The 19,380-nt window shown below is 45.5% G+C and overlaps 1 protein-coding gene across 1 annotated transcript in view; it reads left to right on the forward strand.

Annotated features, from left to right (window-relative positions):
* LRP8 (LDL receptor related protein 8) overlaps nucleotides 1-19,380 on the forward strand; it is a 296,358-nt gene that overhangs the window by 16,611 nt on the left and 260,367 nt on the right. The gene's annotated exons all lie outside the window — the stretch shown is intronic.

Here is a 19,380-nt window from a genome sequence, read left to right on the forward strand (position 1 = left end):
TCTATAGATTACAGTAGAAATGCTGAGAAATATAACGTTAGTTTGGGGCTTGGTCTGATTTATGCTGCTTAAATTCTTAGGAATGTGTTTTTCTTCATTGTGCTAAGGACCACAGATCCACTGGAATGGCTGCTTCACCCTGCGTTCAGTTTAGTGGTGGCAGTGGAATGCTCCACTCCTGAAATCCTCACCGGCTCCATTCTGCCTCCTTAGGGGTGAGCAAGCGGGTTCCACCAGACCCCCCTGCTGCACAAGTCTCTGAGGAAAATCCCAGTGTTTTATTTCAGATTTCTGACTAACAGTTTGGCTCAATCATTTGTCTAAATCCCAGCTGTGTCACAGGGCTTTGTTTGCCTTTTGGGGAGATTTCCCCTCAGTTCTGCTTTGTCTTTTGAGGGGAAGAGAAAGCTAAACGGAGAAAGCCAAGGCCAAAAGGAAAGGGCTCTGTGTTTTTTCTCCCCTTTATTGAAAATCAGATTGGAGCGTTTGGCCTTCTCTGTGGGCAGGCTGCAGTTTTTCCCCTCAGGTTCCAGTGTGGGCAGGTGTCCCCTTGGCCTGCCTTGCCATGGGCAGGAAAAAAGCAAGGCAGGATTGGAAATCCGGCTCCCGCTCCCCCATCTCCACGAGGGGAGCGACGTTTGAAGAGGAGAGCATCAGATGGAAAATCATTTTTGTCTCCAGAACCTGCACCAGCAGCCATGCCCCTGACTTTGAAGCCAGCCACCTCCTCCCCATTTGGGTTCCCTTGGGCTGCAAATAGAAGGCTTTTGGATGCAGTGCTAAAGAGTGTGGTAAAGGGCCTTGGGGAAACACAGGCCCATGTGAGACCCCTTAAAGTTGGGAGGAGTAGAGCCATAGGGCCTCCCACCCTGCGCACCTGGTCCCAAGGCATTACATTTTTGGCGAGTCCATGCTTGAATTTGAGCCAATTTCTTGGAGAGATCCAGAAGCAGGTCCCAGATTGGGAGAGGAGAGAATAAGACCAGCTTCTGAGAGTAGGGAAAGCTCTAATCACCAGGGTGAAACAAGGTCAGAGGGCCAAACACAGAAAATGTGGGGGGAGGGAAAGGCAGGGGAAGAAAAAGAATTCTTCCTCTTTTGGGGAGGAAACCCAGCTGTCTGAATCAGAGTTAGGGGATCAAATAATTATAACAGATTTATTCTATTTTATTGAGGGTGGACTCTTTCAGTCACCGTGCTCAGGAGGTCTGTGGCTGCCCTAGATATGTTTCAGAGTAGCAGCCGTGTTAGTCTGTATTCGCAAAAAGAAATGGAGTACTTGTGGCACCTTAGAGATTAACCAATTTATTTGAGCATAAGCTTTCGTGAGCTACAGCTCACTTCATCGGATGCATAAAAGTGGAAAATGCAGTGAGGATATTTTTATACATACAGACCATGAAAAAATGGGTGTTTATCACTTCAAAAGGTTTTCTCTCTCCCCACCCCACTCTCCTGCTGGTAATAGCTTGTCTAAAGTGATCACTCTCCTTACAATGTGTATGATAATCAAGGTGGGCCATTTCCAGCATAAATCCAGGGTTTAACAAGAACGTCTGAGGAAGGGGCGGGGGGAGGGGGAACAAGGGGAAATAGTTTACCTTGCATAATGACTTAGCCACTCCCAGTCTCTATTCAAGCCTAAGTTAATTGTATCCAATTTGCAAATGAATGGACAGCATACCAAAAGGACTAAGGTAAAAAATCCATTACAATCTACATACCACACAGACTATGCTGACAGATTGTGCCACAGGCTCTCAAAGAAACTGCGGAACCATCTGATCAATATCCTCTACAGCAAACAGGGAAAGATTAAGAATGAGCTCTCAAAACTGGATACTCTCATAAAAAACCAACCTTCCACACAAACTTCCTCGTGGCTGGACGTTACTAAAACTAGACAAGCCATTTACAACACACACTTTGCTTCTCTACAAAAGAAAAAGGACACTAAACTTTCTAAACTACTACATGCCACAAGGGGCCACAGCAACGGTTCCCTCAACCCACCCAGCAATATTGTTAATCTATCCAACTATACTCTTAGCCCAGCAGAAGAAGCTGTCCTATCTCGGGGCCTCTTCTTCTGCCCCTCCACCCCCACTAACATGATACAGTTCTGTGGTGACCTAGAATCCTATTTTCGACGTCTCCGACTCAAGGAATATTTCCAACACTCCTCTGAACAACATACTAATCCACAGAGACCTTCCTACCAACACTACAAAAAGAAGGATTCTGGGTGGACTCCTCCTGAAGGCTGAGACGGTAGACTGGACTTCTACATAGAGTGCTTCCGCCGGCGTGCCTGGGCTGAAATTGTGGAAAAGCAGTGTCACTTGCCCCATAACCTCAGCCGTGCAGAACACAACACCATCCACAGCCTCAGAAACAACTCTGACATCATAATCAAAAAGGCTGACAAAGGACGTGCTGCTGTCATCATGAATAGGTCTGAATATGAACAAGAGGCTGCTAAGCAGCTCTCCAACACCACTTTCTACAAGCCGTTACCCTTTGATCCCACTGAGAGTTACCAAAAGAAACTACACCATTTGCTCAAGAAACTCTCTGAAAAAGCACAAGATCAAATCCACACAGACACACCCCTGGAATCCCGACCTGGGATATTCTATCTACTACCCAAGATCCATAAACCTGGAAATCCTGGACGCCCCATCATCTCAGGCATTGGCACCATGACAGCAGGATTGTCTGGCTATGTAGACTCCCTCCTCAGGCCCTATGCTACCAGCACTCCCAGCTATCTTCGAGACACCACTGACTTCCTGAGGAAACTACAATCCATCGGTGATCTTCCTGAAAATACCATCCTGGCCACTATGGATGTAGAAGCCCTCTACACCAACATTCCACACAAAGATGGACTACAAGCCATCAGGAACACTATCCCCGATAATGTCACGGCAAACCTGGTGGCTGAACTTTGTGGCTTTGTCCTCACCCGTAGCTATTTCACATTTGGAGACAATATATACCTTCAAATCAGCGGCACTGCTATGGGTACCCACATGGCCCCACAGTATGCCAACATTTTTATGGCTGACTTAGAACAACGCTTCCTCAGCTCTCGTCCCCTAATACCCCTACTCTACTTGCGCTATATTGATGACATCTTCATCATGTGGACCCATGGAAAAGAAGCCCTTGAGGAATTCCACCATGATTTCAACAATTTCCATCCCACCCTCAACCTCAGCCTGGACCAGTCCACACAAGAGATCCACTTCCTGGACACTACGGTGCTAATAAACGATGGTCACATAAACACCACCCTATACCGGAAATCTACTGACCGCTATTCCTACCTACATGCCTCCAGCTTTCACCCAGACCACACCACACGGTCCATTGTCTACAGCCAAGCTCTACAATACAACCGCATTTGCTCCAACCCCTCAGACAGAGACAAACACCTACAAGATCTCTATCAAGCATTCTTACAACTACAATACCCACCTGCGGAAGTGAAGAAACAGATTGACAGAGCCAGAAGAGTACTCGGAAGTCCCCTACTCAGCACAGGCCTAACAAAGAAAATAACAGAACGCCACTAGCCGTCACCTTCAGCCCCCAACTAAAACCTCTCCAACGCATTATCAAGGATCTACAACCTATCCTGAAGGACGACCCATCACTCACACAAATCTTGGGGGACAGGCCAGTCCTTGCCTACAGACAGCCCCCCAACCTGAAGCAAATACTCACCAGCAACTACATACCACACAACAGAACCACTAACCCAGGAACCTATCCTTGCAACAAAGCCCGTTGCCAACTGTGCCCACGTATCTATTCTGGGGACACCATCACATCAGGGCCTAATCACATCAGCCACACTATCAGAGGCTCATTCACCTGCACATCTACCAATGTGATATATGCCATCATGTGCCAGCAATGCCCCTCTGCCATGTACATTGGTCAAACTGGACAGTCTCTACGTAAAAGAATAAATGGACACAAATCAGATGTCAAGAATTATAACATTCATAAACCAGTCGGAGAACAGTTCAGTCTCTCTGGTCACGCGATTACAGACATGAAAGTTGCGATATTACAACAGAAAAACTTCAAAACCAGACTCCAGCGAGAAACTGCTGAATTGGAATTCAGTTGCAAACTGGATACAATTAACTGAGGCTTTAATAGAGACTGGAAGTGGCTAAGTCACTATGCAAGGTAACCTATTTCCCCTTGTTCCCCTACCCCCCCCCCCCCCACATTCTTGTTAAACCCTGGATTTATGCTGGAAATGGCCCACCTTGGTTATCATACACATTGTAAGGAGAGTGATCACTTTAGACAAGCTATTACCAGCAGGAGAGTGGGGTGGGGAGAGAGAAAACCTTTTGAAGTGATAAACACCCATTTTTTCATGGTCTGTATGTATAAAAATATCCTCACTGCATTTTCCACTTTTATGCATCCGATGAAGTGAGCTGTAGCTCACGAAAGCTTATGCTCAAATAAATTGGTTAATCTCTAAGGTGCCACAAGTACTCCATTTCTTTTTGCCCTAGATATGTAGCCACATAGCCCTTCTTATATTTCCTGAGAAGATCTAATAAGAGAGAAACAGGAATTTCCAGGTACATCTAAAAGACTAGGAAAGTGCCAGGGGAGTGTAAACTGCAGGAGGCAGCTAGGAAGGTTGGAGAGGAAGAAAGGAAGTCTGCTAGGAAGAAAGTCTCTAGGGATGAAAGGTTGTTTATATGCCAGTACCATTCACTCCTTAGCCCAGAGGTGGGCAAGCTACGGCCTGGACCGTCCTGCCCATCCCTTGAACTCCCGGCACGGGAGGCTAGCCCCCAGCCCCTCCCCTGCTGTCCTTCCTCCCCTGCAGCCTCAGCTCCCCGTGCCGCCAGAGCTCTGGGCAGCGGGGCTGCGAGCTCCTGTCGGGCAGCCTGGCTGCGAGAACCGCTGGCCTGCCTCGGTCCTTCAGACTGCGCAGCAGCATGGCTGGCTCTGGCCGGGTGGTGCGGCTGCCAGTCCTGGTGCTCTGAGCAGCATGGTAAGGGGGTGAGGAGTGGGGGGTTTGGATAGGCGTGGGAGTCCTGGGGGGCCTGTCAGGGGGCGGGGATGTGGATAGGGGTCAGGGCAGTCAGGGAGCGGGGGGGTTGAATAGGGGATGGGATCCCGGGAGGGGGTGGTCAAGGGACAAGGAGCGGGGTGGTTGGATGGCTTGGGGGTTCTGAGGGGAGTAATTAGGGGGTGGGAAGTGGGCAGGGGCCAGGCTGTATGGGGAGGCACAACCTTCCCTACCCGGTTTTGGAAGCCCGATGTGGCCCTCAGGCCAAAAAGTTTGCCCACCCCTGCCTTAGCCACTCTACTGAGATAGCCAGCACGGGGGCTAATTTTGATGGTATTTGTATTGTTTACAATACAGAGATCTATTGTTGGGAACTAGAGGGACCACAAACTCATTTCATATCATCATGTGGTCAGCTGGGTCATGACTGACCTGCAGTAGAGGTGACAGGCCCCATATCTCATTATCAAGTCCCTAAACCATTGAAACTTTAAGCAGTGGGTACATGACATTGTGTAAAATAGGGGTTTTGCTTCATTCTTCACTATTATTCCTTGTGGAATCTGGTTGCACAGTGCACAGCCTATTGTAGTCACTTCAAAGAGCAGGAAAGCCCTGCCCCTAATGTACATTTACTCCTGGAATAAGAAATGGGTAGGAAAACAAAAGCGTTTAATTTATCTGCATAGCAGGTGGTAGGACAACCAGGCCCCTAAAACCTATGTAGACTATTAAATAAGTGGCCTGATTTTTCAAAATAAAAAAGTGGCCTGTTGAGGTCAGTTGGAGCTGCTGAGTACTTAGCATGTTTGAAAATGAGGTCATCTATTCAGGAACCTATAGATGAGGTTAAATGCCTAATTTGAAACACCCATTTTTGAAAACATTGGCAACTATTCCTGGATTTGCCTTGAGCAAGTCACTTCACCTCTCTGCATCTCAGCTTTGTGAAAGGGGGGTAATAATGCTTGCTCATCTTTGTAAAGTGTTTTGCAGTCTATGTATGGAAAGGGCTCTACAAGAACTAAGTAGTATTAGTATTTTCTTATAAGCTGTGAACAACAACAAAAAATCAACAAATTAGTATTAGGTCAAGACAAGTGGTTTTCAGTATTAGTGGAGGGAGCTTCAGACGCCATTGAAAACATTGAATTCATCCCAGATGGTGTCCCAGAGGGAAGTTTTGTGGCATCAATTAACTTGTAGGTGACCCACACTGTCAGCCCAGGGTGAATAATTGGCAGTTTGCCACATGCACAAGAAGAATGAGCCAAAATAGGAACAATGAGAGACAGAGAGAATGGTGTGTCTTCGCAAGAAGAAAAAATAATTCATAGGGGTTCTTGGGTACCAGTTTTTAAATGGGTTAGGAACAGGACTACATGCTTTGCTGGCAAGCAATTTCTCAGTCACATTTGTAAAAAATAAAACCCATTTAGAAATATTCTACTATCCTACAGCACAAGATGCCAGTTTGAGCTGTAGCATTATTGTAAGTTATAGTGTTTGGGGCCATCACTGTAGAACGTGGAGATTTATTTTATTTTAAATAAAGACTCTGTAAAGTAGAAGGGCCACTTTCAGCTGAACCTATGCAGAACCCCTTCACCTTGTGGAATTCTGCAAATTGGGGCCGAAATCAGTACCCCATATCCAAACACCCCTGGTTTTTGAGATGTACCCATCGAAATTTGGGTTTATTTCTACTGCAGATACGAAACCCAATGGACTGGTTGAACTACTGCATCCACTGGGGCTACGTGATCCCAGAGAAGCTGGCCATGCTACTCTGGATGGTAGCAGCAGTGATGCTAGGCAATACCTTCGGTGCAGAATTTCCAGCCTGGAAGTTAAGAGGCATGGAGAGTGCTTGGAAGATCATGGAAGCTGAGGCTGAACCTCAGTGATTATGCTGTGTATCAAAGCAATGTGTGAAGACCCGTTGGTGGTAATTGGGATAATGTAGCTGCTTACGTAGCTCTGATTTAGGGCTCAACCTAAATCATGCTGAAATCAATAGGAGTCTTTTCATTGACTTGAATAGGAGTTGGAGCAGACCCATAGCTGTAGACATGTGTGTTTGTTAAATTTTTGAAAAAGGCTTGAATCAGCTTTCAGTCTCAGGTGCTAATATTTCATATGGCTTTTACATCTGTGCTATCAGGGATAATTAGGTTTGTAAAGCAGATGTCTTGCAAATCTGCACTGCGATATGACTGGATGTTTCTGGCTGCAGAGATGTACTCTTGGGGGCATTTGGTTTTGATATTTTTAATGTAGGAGAATTGCAAATTTCCACACAAATAGATTCATCCATCTAGGAGCATAAAAAAGGAGCTTAAGATCTCATAGATAAAACCAGACTTTAATCAGTAAACATCTGCTGAGCTCTTCAGGAGCAACAGTATTGCCTCGAGTTTGTTAAGCTGTTTAGTGCTGAGTTTTTGTTTTACAGTGTTTTTAGTGTCATTTGTAATTCAGATGATGGTAGGGGGGTAATGAAGGCTAAAATTTTCACTCTACTCTACTGAAACAAAATAGAAAATTTTGAATCTCAAGCCTTCAAGGGAAGTAGGAATTATACCACTGTTAATCTGCATTCTAAAGTGTGCTAATACACTTCACACTGGAGAAAGAAATGGAGTTTTAAAAAAAGTCAAAGTGGAACATGAACAAGGAATGTGGATGTAGTTCTAGAATGACTTATGATTTCTGTTTTATAAACACAAAATATTCTCAAAAGTTTTTTAGTCTTGGGATGTTGTAACTCACTTCCCCACTTTGCCACATACATACAAACACATACACTTTTGGTGGTGTAGCTCTAGAAAGGCTTTCTCAAACTTCATTGCACTGTGACCCCTTTCTGACAACAGAAATTACTACATGACTCCAGGAGCAGGAACTGAAGCCTGAGCCCCATCACACTGGGTGCAGGGGGCCAAAGCCCAAGCACAAAAGCTTCAGTCCCAGACGGGGCGTCTGTAACCTGAGCCCCACCACCCAGGGCTGAAGCCCTCGGGCTTCAACCCCAGGCGGTGGGGCTTAGGCTTCTGGCCCTGGGAGCCCCAACAAGTCTAATGCCAGCCCTGGCGACCCCATTACCCACTTTGGGGTCCTGACCGACAGTTTGAGAACCGCTGCTCTATTTGTTTTTATATTATAAAGTGGCTATATCATTTCAACACTATCAAATGGAAGACTCATTGCAATTGAAAAAAATTAAATCCAGCTCTTTTTACTAAGTAAATATACCATATTAAATATTGTGAGCAATTGTCCTTGATGTGATACTGTTTAGGTGCACCAGCACTTCAGAGACAACAAGGATGAAAATAACTGGTCCTCAACCTGGTATACCCACCTATTCAATTAGACCCTCAAGGTGACAGGTCTCCTTTTGAAGCCAGCTTTTACTTAGTAAATCCTTCCAGTATTCGTTTTGGTTTTTTTACAACATCCAAGAAATATACTTTGGCAAGCAACAGTAGCTTCAAGCAAGGAACCAGAGATGATGACACGTAAAAATAATGACTTTTAAAACTTCATAGGACCATATATAGAACAAAATATTTTCAAAGTAAACTCAGTTTTGGTCCAAAGTGTCCATTTCTGATTCCTCTGATTCTGTCTCAGCTTTACTAAACTATGGTCGAGGCCTGCAAGATGCTGAGCAAACTGGTCTGTTAAAGTCAATGGAAGATGAAAGCCGTTCATTATCGAGATCGAGTGATTCACAAATTTAGTAGCCACTTCTGTTGTAAAGAAATAGGAGTATTTGCTCCAAAGTTAAACTGGAGCCATGTCTAGTTAAAGTAAGGCATAATCTTATTTTAAGTCTGTGAATGTTTTTAAAGACTGCCGAAGAACCTTCTTGCTTTGTATATATGCTGTGTAGAAGATGAAATCTGGTGATCAGATTCTATATAAATAAAACTCTTAGTATATTTGTTCAGCAAATTAATATTGTCTCTGGGCAGGCATAGAGTGAAATCTCAGAAGAACTGAGTCATCTACACATTGCTGTTCTTACTAGATTGGCTACATTTTTAAGAGGTAGCGCTCTGATTTTTATGGAATCCTTCCTGAGGCCTTGTGAAACTTAAGTTTCTATAATACTCTTTTCTTACAACTTCCTCCTTCTAATGGGGTTCACTTTATCAGGGAACTCAACCCCTCTGAGAATTTTAATTTGCATCTCATTCTTGACAGAGCCAAGTTTACGTTTCACATGTTGTGTATCTTTAAACATCCTGGTAATTGTATCCTGGCATTATACTGCAGAGTCCATGCAGGTAACTTTTCCTTCAATCTGAGTTACCTTTGTAGAATATTTTCTAAGCGTTTGACCAATGTAGGGACAATCTCTCCTGTGTCTGATTTACAGAACTGCTTCGTTCCCCCTTCTTGATTATTTTCAGTTTGTTTTGTGGTGATTTATCATCTAAACTGAGGTGTCTGAGCGAGAAACCACAGATCTGACTGGGGATCTTTGTGGCCGATCAAGTTGTAGGTTCTGCTGCCCCTAGAGCAGGGGTGGGTAAAATACGGCCTGTGAGCCAGATCCGGCCCGTGTCCAGCCTGCCAAGCTCTTTGGCTGCCCCCTTGCTATCTCCGGGCTGCTAAAAATCCCACGGCAGAGCGGGGTGCTCAGACAGGCTGCCTGCCATGGCCCCACACTGCTCCTGGAAGTGGCCGGCTGCTGCTGGCATGTCTCTGCGCGCCCCTGGCAGGGGGAGGCTGCTTCGCACGCTGCACCCCCCAGCACCGTCCTCACAATGGGAGCTGCAGGGGCAGTGCTGGTGGACATGGGCAGTGCATGGACACCCACTGCCTCCCTTCTCCCAAGGGGCACGCAGAGACGCAGCTGCTTGCAGGAGCAGCTTGGGGCCACGACATGCAGGCAGCCTGCCGGAGCATTTGCTGTGCCGCTGGCCAGGAGCCCCTATGATAAGCATCTTCCGGCCAGAGCCTGCACCTCGCACCCCCTCCTGCACCCCAACCTCCTGCCCCAAATCAGAACCCCCTCATGCACCCAAACTCCGTCCCAGACCCTGCACCCCCTCCTGCACCCCAATCCCCTTCTCCAGCCTGGAGCCCCTTCCTGCACCAAACTCCCTCCGAGAGCCCACACCCCTCACCCTCTCTTGCACCCCAACACTCTCAACCAGCCCAGAGCTCCCTCCTGCACCCAAACTCCCTTCCAGACTCCACGCCCCCTCCATTAATATAGTAGAAATGTGCTGCCCGTGACTACTTACCAAAATTAATGGAGTGGCCCCCTTGCAAAAATTATTGCCCACCCCTGCCCTAGAGGGTTTCAAAATTTGGTGTTTAGTTCTTAGACTCCTTTACTCTCCAGTTCCAGCTAAGCTGCAGAGGTGCTTGATAGACAGCCAGTAAGTGAGTTACTGTAGTTCTCTCCCTCTGCCTTGATGACCGCTGGAGCATGCAGAGGAGGATATGGGTTCCATCAGTGCTGTGTTCCTTTGTGGTAGGAACAACTTTCAATTCATGGTGAGATGCACAGGCGCCGACTCTGTGGGTGCTCCGGGGCTGGAGCACCCATGGGGAAAAATTAGTGGGTGCTCTAACTCACCGGCAGCCAAGCTCCCCGCCCCCCCACCCCACCTCACCTCCGTCGCATCCCCGTTCCTCTGCCTACCTCCCAGCGTTTGCCACCGCAGAGCAAGCTCCAGGAGGGAGGAGTGGGAACGTGGGGCGCTCAGGGGAAGAGGCGAGACCGGGGTGGGGATTTGGGGAAGGAGTCGAATCGAGGCAGGGAGGGGGCGGAGTTGAGGCGGCAACTTTGGGGAAGGGGTTGGAATGGAGGTGGGGCAGGGGTGGAGTCAGGGCGGGGCTGCGGGCAGAGGGGCGTCGAGCACCCACCGATGCCAGCAGAAGTCGGTGCCTATGGAGACGCTTTAATATTTTTTAGTACCTGCTGGGCAATTTATTTTCTTCTTTATCCCAGAGTCAGAAAAGCCCTTCTAAAACTCTGAAGCTTCGCTACTGACCGTCAGCACCAGGAGCTGAACTTGAAATCTGTTGGAGCCAAAGGTCTCCAAGGTTAACCCAGCAGCTCTCAGGGGCATTGGGCTGTTTCCAGACATAGAATCATTAATCTTCAGAGCAGGAAAGACCTTGATTTAACCTCTGAGCCCACTATAATCTCTGTTGTCATGCTGATATATTATTGGTCATTGTAAAAAGTCCAGTTTAATCCCAAAACAGAATTTAATTTGTCTGTCAATCCTGAGACGTGAGATCAATCCATGAGAGTACCTTCCCTCTTATACTATGACTGTTTACTTTGCTTAAGAACCTTTGGTGAAGGATCTTGTGAAAGGCTTTCTGACAGTTCAGGTACACTCTATCAGCTGGATCACCTTTGTCCACATGTTTTTTGATCTCCCTCACTAACAGATTGGTGAGGCATGATTTCCTTTTACAAAAGCTGTGTTGACTCTTCCCCAACATATTGTGTTTATCTGTGTGTCTGATAATTTTTTTCCTTTTCTATAGTTTTCAATCAGTTTGCCTGGGACTGAAGTGAGGCTTACCCGCCTGTAATTGCCAGGGTTGGCTCTGGAGCCTTTTTAAAAAATCGGTGTTACATTAGCTAGCTGCCTGTCATCTGGTACAGAGGCTGATTTAAGCAATAGGTTACATACTACAGTTAATAGTTCTGCAATTTCACATTTAAGTTCCTTCAGAACTCTTAAGTGAATACCATCTGGTTCTGGTGATTTATTACTGTTTAATTTATCAATTTGTTCCAAAACCTCCTTTATTGACACCTCAGTCTGGGACAGGTACTCAGATTTGTCACCTAAAAAGAATGGCTCAGGTGTGGGAATCTCCCTCACATCCTCTGCAGTGAAGACTGATTCAAAGGATTCATTTAGCTTCTCCACAACAGCTTTGTCTTCCTTGAGTGCTCCTTCAGCACCTTGATCGTCCAGTGGCCCCACAGAATTGTTTGGCAGGCTTCTTGTGTACATAAAAAAAAAAAAAAAATCCTGTTAGTTTTTGTGTCTTCTGTTAGTTGCGTTTCAAATTCTTTTTTGGCCTGCCTAGTTATAGTTTTTTTATTTGACTTGCCAGAATTTTTTGAACCCCATTATAATTTTGGCTATCACAATATCAGCAGGCAACGAGTTCTGCAGTTTGACTGTGTGTTGTGTGAAGAAGTCCTTCCTTTTGTTTGTTTTAAACCTGTTACCTATTAATTTCATTGGGTGACCCCTAGTTCTTGTGTTATGTGAAGGAGTAAATAACATTTCCTTAGTCACTTTCTCCACACGGGTGAAGATTTTATGGACCTCTATGATATTCCCCCTTAGTCGTCTCTTTTCCAAGATGAAAAGTCCCAGTCTTTTTAATCTCTTCTCATTCAGAAGTTGTTCCATACTACTAATCATTTTTGTTGCCCTTCTCTGCATCTTTTCCAATTCCAATATATCTTTTTTGAGATGTGGCAACCAGATCTGCACGCAGTATTCAAGATGTGGGCATACCATGGATTTATATCGTTGCATGATGATATTTAACGTCTTATTATCTATCTCCTTCCTAATGGTCTTTAACATTCTGTAAGCTTTTTTGGCTGCTGCTGCACACTGAGCAGATGTTTTTAGATAACTATCCACAGTGACTCCAAGAGCCCTTTCTTGAGTGCGAACAGCTAATTTAGACCCCATCGTTTTGTATGTATAGTTGGGCTTATGTTTTCCAATGTGCGTTACTTCGCATTTGTCTCCATGGGAAAAGCTGAGATGCTGCTATATGCAGATGACATAGCAATAAGTGAGTCCTCAAAAGAAGACCTAGAGGAAACTGGGAACTAGTGGTATGACCAGCTAAGCAGGCATGGAACGAAAATGAACATGACGAAGACTGAGGTCTGTGGGTCAGTAGAAGTGCCACAGGGAAACTGGATATAGAGATTAATAGACTACGACTAAACCAGACTGACCAGTTCAAGTCCCTGTGTGGGTGGTTTATGGAAGATGGTGAGCTTGAATGTCAGATACAGTGCAGACTGGGGAATGCTGAAATTGTGTGGAATAACGTCTCAGGTGTTGTGTATGCCACTGAGACTGAAAGCTCAGTTGTGTAGAATTACGGTGCGCCCAGAAACACTGTACGGTGAAGAAATATTGGTGGTAAAAAAAAGACTGGGTCAGTGCCTACAGGTGTTCTGAATGGGATTTCTGCTCAGTCACAAGAGTTACGTGAAGGGACAGATTGTAAAATGAAAGCATTAGGATGGAAATCAAAGTTTATGATGTGGCTGACAAAATCTAGGAAACCCGACTTTGCTTGTTCACACACATACAGAAGATGAATGAAGAGGATCTGGTGAAGATAGCATGGCAGGAGAAGGTGGTAAGAAAGAGACCCCCAGGAAAACTGAGGAAGCGGTGGATGAATTGAATCAAAGATGATGATAAGCTGGTGGATCTTAGTGTTGCCTCGGACTGACAAAGATGGTGGATGCTTTTATGGCAACCTGACCCCAGATGATAAGATAAGAGAAAGAAGAAGAAGGTGGCCCAGAAAATGTGATCTAATACATCAAGCCGGATTGCTGTGCTGTGCCAGATCAGACTACATGCAAGAAATTACAATGCATCTGTTTACTCAAAGGAAAAATCAACAAGCATTTGTGGGGCTCTGTCAGTGCTATTGAGGCAGCTTTGTGTGCATAGGGCGTGGCACTGATGGATGTACAGTATAACTCACCATGCTGTTACATGTCTAACAGAAAGGAAATGGCCGACAATGAATACAGTGAGTCATTCAGGTGTAAATCGTTCCTTCTTCTTGTGCCTACTGACTTTTAGAAGACATGGTGAGCTGAATTTGAATAGGTTTCAGAGTGGTAGCCATGTTAGTCTGTATCAGCAAAAAGAAAAGGAGGACTTGTGGCACCTTAGAGACTAACAAATTTATTTGGGCATAAGCTTTCGTGGGCTAAAACCCACTTCGTCGGATGCATGCAGTGGAAAATACAGTAGGAAAATATACACACACACACACAAAGAACATGAAAAAAACATACACCCATGTTATCTGTACATATATATCTTCCTACTGTATTTTCCACTGCATGCATCCGATGAAGTGGGTTTTAGCCCATGAAAGCTTATGTCCAAATAAAATTGTTAGTCTCTAAGGTGCCACAAGTACTCCTCATTCTTTTTGCTGAATTTGAACAGGAATTCCTAAGACAGTGGTCCCCAAACTTTTTACCTTGTGCTCTCCCTTACCCTTGTCCCCACCCCCCAGAGCTGAGGCCAGGAGCAGGGCCACAGCTCTGGGTGGTGGGGATGCGGACAAGGGTGGGAGGCTATGGTGGGGGCCATAGCTGGGAGTGGGAGTGGAGCTGCAGCTGGGAGCCGGAGCCCTGGGTGTGGGGCTGGCAGCCGGAGCCCCAGGTGCAGGACTGGGAGCAGAGCTCTGGGTGCGTGGCCAGGCCAGGAGTGGAGTTGGGTGGTGCTCCCTCCCCACTCCTGTGGGGGCTGGCCTGGGCCCCAGCTGTGCCCCCCTGAACATTCCTCCACGCCCCTTGGATTGGTGACCTCTGTCCTAAGAAGTCATGACAAAACTTCTAGTAATTTAAAAGTGCAGACGCTGCACTTCAGCAGTGTGGTCCAGGAGATATAGCATTGCATTGGGAGTCTTGAGATCTGGGTTCTCTTCCTGGATTCCTCTATTGTCTTTATGGCCTTGGGCTAGTCACTTAACCTCTGTGTGCCTCAGTGTATAATATGGGAATAATAATAGTGCATTCCAAGCTTTGTAAAGCACTATGGGATGTATGGATGAAAATTGCTATATAAGAGCTAAGTATTATATTATGTTGTTTCATAATGGTACAGAACTTGCTGTTTTCCTATGGCAGCTGCCAAGATTATGTAGGGAGTTATCTCTCGACGTAGCTGCAAGCAGTCTGAGTTGAACGCAGTCTTCACACAGTGTTCATCATAGATATTGGCTACTGAGGAGGCTCTTTATCCTCTCTTTGTAGTGTGCACCTCTGTCCTTCAGCTCTGCTGTTGCTGTGAAGTCATAGCCAGCTCCTCTATCTCCACCGCAGACCTGAACCTCTTCTATCTCTGCGGTTATTTTCAGCATTCCCATAGTTATTTTGCATCTACAGAATAGCTGTATGATTATTAACAGTGCAGCTGTGGGCTTTGTCTAACAGAACACAGCCACAGCTTCAGTTTGAAACTAGATTAAACAGTGACCTGCAAGTCCTCTGACGTTCTGTGGTCTGTTAACTTTCCATTATAATAAGAAATGCTTTATCCATATATGTTGTGGTGCTCTCTGTCTTCAAAGCTCTCTGCAGGTGTTCACTAATTAAGTCTCCCAGCAGCCCTGAGTGGTGTGTGTATAAATATTCTTCTTCTTCTTCACATTTTATGAATGGGAAACCGTAGGCAGAGTGGTTAAAGCCAACATTTTCAAAAAAGGCCAGGAATATATGCCGAACCTCCAAGCCCACAGATGCTCCAACAGTAGATCTGGAGGAAACTGCTGATTCTCCGTCTGCAATGTGTTGACATAGCCCTTGCCTCTCATCATGCACATGCATGTGACTCCACATGCAGGATAGAAGCATCTGAAGCAGGCAATGAAAGAAACCAAAGAAAGAAGAGATGTGAATAGATACAGAATGCCATTATCATTATATACCTGATCCAAGAAGCTGTACTGCCATTGTGGGGTGGGTGCAACGATCTACAGTCCCTTCCATACATGCAGAGAATGCTTTGTGTGGCACATGAAATAGGAGGCACAGTGCGCATGCATTGCAGCTTGCACCAGTTCAGTCAGGCCAGTGTAAGTTTCAACCATGCGGTTCTCCAGTATAGATGTATCCTTAGTACCTGTGGTATGGGTTGTTCTGGCTTCTGTCATTATAACCTTCCTGTAGTGAACCAGCACTTTCACACGTCAAAATTTGGGACAACCTCAGCTGACTTTAGTAGGCTGCTAGTCACTTAAAGGGGCCTTCCTATAGACTGGCAAACAACAGCTTTACATTTGTAACCAAATCTCTATTGTTAGTCCTTATCTCTCCCTGTGACTTGATTTTGAAGGTTAGTGGGCAGACCTGGAAAAGGGCCAGTGACCACCCTTCCCTGCGATTCTCCACTTACCCTCAGAGAGAGGGACACCAGCTCCACTCCAACCTGTCCCCGAACACCTGCTTTTATTTATATACACGCTTGTGCACACGCACGCACACGTGTAAAGCTCTTTGTTTGGAAATTAAAAGGTCACATGTCTTAAGAAATGGTTTTCCTAAAAAAGGCAGAAAAGAATATATTAAAAAATACTACTAAAGAAATTCCTCAGAGCATCTGATATGCAGATCTTTGTGGGGTCCCCGGAGACCTCCAGAGGTCTTTAAAACTCCTTTTGGAATGGTACTTGTCTTGAAGTAGAGATTCCAAATGGTGACAGTTACATCCGACGAAGTGGGTATTCACCCACGAAAGCTTATGCTCCAATACTTCTGTTAGTCTATAAGGTGCCACAGGACTCTTTGCCGCAGTTACGAATGAGGGAATTGGTTTAAAACCCTCGGGCATCTCCCAAGACACAGAAGAGAGGTGGTCTTGTTAGAAAAGGATGATAGCAGTCTGACTCAGGAGACTGGGGTTCTGTTCCTAGCTATATCTTGGACTTCCTGAGTAACTTTGAGTAAATCACCTAACCTCTCTTTGCCTCATTTTCCTCATCTGTAATCTCAGGATAAGAAGCCCCAACCAAGATCTGGGCGCCATTGTGCTAGGCACTGTACAGACATATAGGTTAGTCCCTTCCCTGAAGAGTTTATAATCTAAATAGACAAGACATTAGATGTGAGAGGAGAAACAGCGGAGTGAAGTGACTTGCCTAACATCATACGTCAGGAAAGTGGTAGAACAGGAATAGAATTCAGGTCTCGAATCCCAACCCAGTACTTTGTCCAGTAGACATCATGCTGCGTCTTCTAGATGTTGCTATCTTTCCTTGCATTCCTTCAGATGACAAAGTACCCCTTGGGAGGATGTTTTTGTGGTATTTTGAGTCCGATACTGGAAAAGCTTAGACTCATGACATATGCAGTCCAGCATTGTGTGAAGGTCAGAGTTTTTTTGTTCTTAACATTTTTTGAGGTTCACCCATCACCAGTGGGAGCCTTAGCAGAGGCAGTTGGCACAACAAAAAAGAGAATGTCCAAAGTATAATTTAATGGTTTTTCAGGGCAATTGGAAAAAACAGCCAAAGAGCATGGAGCAGAATCACTGATCAGCTCTGTATGGTGATTTCAGACTCTTCTTAGGCCAAGTGCAATAACAACTGTACGCTTGTGCAGACTAAAAGGGGTATGTTGGGACGTTCATTTTGATTCCTTAAACCACAGCGGCTGTCTGCTTTTGTTAACACACTTCTACATTATCTTGTAATCCCATCAGACACTTGAATTCGTCCTGCTTTCTCTCCTAGATGGTGGGAATGTGGGAAGGTTTATTGTTTCAGAGACAAAGTTGTGGCCTGTGAAAGCAGCTTTCCCCCCTGATTTGATGAAAGAGGCACAAAGCCAAGAATAACATGTTGTGCTGTTTATTGCTTGAATTATTTGTAGCTGTGTCTGTAACAGAGATGCCAGCATGTTTCGTCTTTACTTAGTCCAAAATGTTTCACCTGGACTGATATACAGTTCTGGTCCAGGCAGGGAGGTTTGAGATAGGGAGGTTTTCCTTAGCCTGTAGCTGCTGTTGTGATTTTATTTCATTTTTTTCTCTCCCACAAGGAAAGGTCTATTGTGAAGCTGTGCAATAAACTTTTGTTTTCAGTGAATAGTTCAGATAATTAAAAATAGCCACTTGTGCTTGAATTCTGTGCAGACTTTTTCTAATAGCATCTTAGAGCATCTCTTGTATTTGGATGAATGGTTTTAAATAGAATAGAAAGAATTGTATGGTAGAAAAATCAAAGAAAGGCCCCTTGCAGAACAATATCTTTTTCACTTTCAGTTGATTTTAAACTGTGAAAATAAACTATATTAATATGTGTGGATTGAATATTATCCTTGTTAATGCTCTCAAAGCTGTAAAATTTATGTAGCTGCCTTCATAAAAATTAGAGATTGCAAAGGCCTGTTAGGTCATCGAATGCATCTGCCTGTGACCAGTGCAGGATTGACAGGAATGTTGAAATTGACATACAGGACCAGACCAATGGCCCATCTGCTCCTATAATCTGTCTCTGACAGAGCCCTGTACTAGATGCTTCAGAGGAAGGTGCAAGAAACCAAATAGTGGAGAGCTAGGGAATTGAGGGGAAGTTGCTTCCTAACCTCAATCCATTAGTGGTTGTTTTGGGTCCTGAAGCAGGAGGGTTTATATCCTATTTTAAAAAATCTTTATCTCATCTAATGTAACTGTGGACGTTCTTATAATCCATATAAGTGTTTTAACCCTGTTTGGAAGCCCTAAATGATATCTGGTGGCAGTGAGTTCCACAGGCAAACCATTCACTGTGTAAATCAGGGATCTCAAACACACGGCCCACGGGGTTATTTCCTGCGGTCTGCCAAGCTTTCCCCTGCCCTCTTCCCCCCCCCGGAGTTATTTCCTGTGGCTGCTAAGCTCCCCTCCCCCACGCTTCCCCACCCCACCCCCCAGTGCGTTGCATCCCTGCTCCTCTTCCTACCTCCAGGCGCTTTCCAGGAGGGAGGGGGAGGAGTGGGGAGCTGCGTGCTCAGGGGAGGAGGCGGAGAAGAGGCAGGGATTTGGGGAAGGGGTTGGAATAGGGGCAGGGAGGGGGCGGAGTTGGGGTGGGGACTTTGGGGAAGGGTTTGGAATGGGGGCGGGGAAGGGGTGGGAAGAGGCAGGTCAGGGGCCTCATGGAAGGGGTGGAGTGGGGGTGGGGCAGAGGGGCGGGCTTTTGTACCTGTATGTGAAAAGGTGTCAGTGATGCGGCCTTTGCACCAATGTACTAGTCCTCATGTGGCCCTTGTGGTGATTTGGAGTTTGAGATCCCTGGTGTAAACAATGTTTTCTTTTATCAATTTTAAATTTGCTGCCTTTCGGTTTTATTGATTGTTTCTTTCTTATTGTCTCATGAGGGTAACTGGGAGCTCCTGAGTTATCTTCTCCATGCTGTTCAGAATTTTGTATACCTCTGTCATGGCCCCTCTTATTCATCTCCTCTCTAAATTAAACAGTTTTAGGTACATTTATCTCAATGTGAGGAATCTTGAACTGCTGCTATCCATCCTGTACCTAGACTGTGAACTTCTCTCTTGAGAGTTG

The sequence above is a fragment of the Eretmochelys imbricata genome, chromosome 8 (assembly GCF_965152235.1).
Source record: "Eretmochelys imbricata isolate rEreImb1 chromosome 8, rEreImb1.hap1, whole genome shotgun sequence".
Classification (NCBI taxonomy): Eukaryota; Metazoa; Chordata; order Testudines; family Cheloniidae; genus Eretmochelys; species Eretmochelys imbricata.